The sequence below is a fragment of the Solanum lycopersicum genome, chromosome 11, assembly GCF_036512215.1.
Source record: "Solanum lycopersicum chromosome 11, SLM_r2.1".
Classification (NCBI taxonomy): domain Eukaryota; kingdom Viridiplantae; phylum Streptophyta; class Magnoliopsida; order Solanales; family Solanaceae; genus Solanum; species Solanum lycopersicum.
The window spans coordinates 18,478,636-18,481,833 of NC_090810.1; the positions used below are offsets into that span (position 1 = coordinate 18,478,636).

General features: G+C 39.3%; 1 pseudogene; it reads right to left on the reverse strand.

Annotated features, from left to right (window-relative positions):
* Positions 1–536: 536 nt before the first annotated feature.
* On the reverse strand, positions 537–2,406 carry LOC101261482 (uncharacterized; annotated as a pseudogene).
* Positions 2,407–3,198: the final 792 nt, after the last annotated feature.

The following is a 3,198-nucleotide window of genomic DNA, read 5'->3' on the forward strand; positions in this document are numbered from 1 at the left end:
GAATTACAATCTGACATTATTCTATATAAAAAAAAACTAAAACAATGCCCCCGTTTTCTGTAAATACTGGAAAACTGATTTTTTTATATGAGCAAACCCCTAAAGGGTTGCCTGCATATCCTTTCGGAATCAGGTCAAACGTAGTTCACAATTTTCAATGAGAGATTTTTTTGAAGAGGTGTCTTTGTTCTTTCAACTCCAAACTTGTCGCAAAACCTTAAAATGCATTAGATGTAGTATCTTTTGAATGAATCTGCATTAACAATAATGCCCGTGATTTTTCCTTCCACATCAGTAAGGTGTAGGGCTCCTTTGGACAATACTTCCTTGATAAGATATGGACCTTGCCAATTTGGGGCAAACAGACAGCCGTCAATCATTTACTGATAAAGCTAACCAAAACAGACAGTCGTCAATCATTTCTCATCTATTAATGCGAGTTTCTCTAGTGGGGGTTTGACCCTTCAGTATCTTCAATTTCAGCCTCGACAATAATTCGAAGAGACGTAATTTCAACTTCTGCTGGAATCACAGACTCAGTTCCATACACCAGCAAATAAGGAGTTGCACCAATTGAGGTACACACTGTCGAACGATATCCTAAAATTGCAAAAGCAGCTTCTCATGCCATTGTCTAGTGCCTTGAACCATCCTTCTGAGAATCTTTTTGATATTCTTGTTGGCTGCCTCCACAGCTCCGTTGGCTTTTCGTAGGTATGGAGTAGAATTGTGGTGCACATTTTGAACTGCTCGCATACCTCCTTCATCAGATTACTATTGAGGTTTGCAACATTATATGTGATGATAGCTCTTGGGATACCAAATCGACAAATAATATTTGAATGAACAAAATCCATGACCGCCTTCTTAGTGACTGCTTTGAAAGTTATCGCCTCCACCCATTTGGTGAAGTAATCAATTGCTACAAAAATGAATCGATGTCCATTACAGGCTTTTGTCTCAATTGGTCCGATTATATCCATTCCCAATGCAACAAAGGGCCAAGGAGCAGCCATGGGGTGCAACTCTGAATGAGGTGAATGAATGAGATCTCCATGGATTTGACATTGATGACAGTTTTTCACAAAGTGAAAGCAATCCCTTTCCATGGTATGCCAATAATACCCTGCCCGAAGTATATTTTTTGCAAGGACATATCCGTTCATATGTGGTCCACATACCCCAGCGTGCACTTTATTCATAATTTTATCGGCTTCTTCAGCATCCAAACATCTAAATAAATTCAGTTCCGGAGTTCGTTTATACAAAACATCCCCTCTCAAAAAGAAACCATTAGCGAGACGTCTAATAGTTCTTTTTTGGCTTCTGTTGGCATGTGTGGGGCATCTCTCTGTCTTCAAAAAATTCTTGATTTCTGAGTACCATGGCTCACCATCAAGTTCTACTTCCACTGTATTACAATAGCCATGTTGGTCCCGAACTTGAATCTCTAATGGGGTGATGTAAGTGTTTCCAGGTTAGGGAAGCATTGAGGCCAAAGTAGCCAAGGAATTGGCCAAATCATTATAAAACCTGGGGATGTATCTAAAGTCGATGTACATGAACCTTTTGCTGAGATCTTCCACACATTGTTTGTATGGAAGGAGCTTAAAAGGTCTCGAGTTTTCCATTCGCCTTGAGCTTGTCGGATAAGCAAATCAGAATCTCCCAACACAATTAATTCTTGCACACTCAAATCTATTGCCATATTTAGACCATTGATGCAAGCTTCATACTCAGCCGTGTTATTTGTACAAAAGAAGCGAAGTCGAGTTGTTGCAGGGTAATATTTCCTTGTGGGCGATATTAAAATTGGCTTAATCCCTTTGCCTTTTGTGTTGGTTGCTCCATCAAAGTACAATTGCCAGACTTGATTTCCATTTGAACCTACTTCCTCAATTGAGTTATTCTCTTCATCTGGAAAATATGTATCCAATGGTTTGTAATCACCATCGACTGGGTTCTCTACCAAGTGGTCTGCCAAAGCTTGGGATTTCATTGCAGTGCGAGTGACATATATAATGTCAAATTCAGTGAGCAAATTTTTCCATTTTGCGAGTATGCCAGTTGGCATTGGCTTCTGAAAGATGTACTTTAAAGGATCCATCCTTGATATGAGGTAAGTTGTGTTGGACAATAAGTAATGCCTTAACTTTTGAGCTACCCAAGTTAGGGCGCAACACGTCCTTTCCAAAAGGGTGCACTTGACCTCATAACTAGTGAATTTCTTGCTCAAGTAGTAGATAGTCTGCTCCTTCCTTCTTGTAGAATCATGTTGACCGAGAATACACCCAAAAGAATAATCTGTTCTGAAAGATATAGAAAGAGAGGCCTGTCAGGTTCAGGCGGTACCAACATGGGAGGGTTGGACAAATACTCCTTGATTTTTTCAAAAGATCATTGACAATCTTCTGTCCATTTGACAACATCATCCTTCTTCAAAAGTTTAAAAATGGGCTCACATGTGGTTGTGAGATGATCAATAAACCAGCTGATGTATTTCAACCTCCCAAGTAGACTCATGACTTAGGTCTTATTTTTCAGGGATTGCAAATCTTGAATGGCTTTTATTTTAGAGGGATCCAATTCGATTCCCCTTCTACTGACAATAAAACCCAGAAGTTTTCCAAATGGAACTCCGAATGCACATTTTGCTGGATTAAGCTTGAGGTCATATCTTTGCACTCTTTCCAAGAATTTTCTCATATCGTGCACATGATCAACTTGTGTTTTAGACTTGAGGATTATGTCGTCGACGTATACTTCAATTTCTTTATGCATCATATCATAGAACATGGTGGTCATAGCCCTCATGTAAGTTGCCCCAACATTTTTAAGACCAAATGTCATGACCCTGTAGCATTAAATTCCCCATAGAGTGGTGAAAGCAGTTTTCTCTGCGTCCTCTTCATCCATCAAGATTTGATGATATCCCGCATAACAGTCTACAAAAGATTGCATCTCGTGTTTTGCACAATTATCAACTAGGATGTGGATATTTGGTAATGGAAAGTTGTCTTCTGGACTAGGCTTGTTCAAATCCCGATAGTCAACACAAACTCTTGTCTTTCCATCCTTTTTCGGCACAGGAACAACATTTTCCAACCAAGTAGTGTAACGAATAACTTGGATCACCTTTGCATTCAGTTGTTTCATTATTTCTTCCTTGATTTTTTCACTCACGTCTGGTTTGAATTT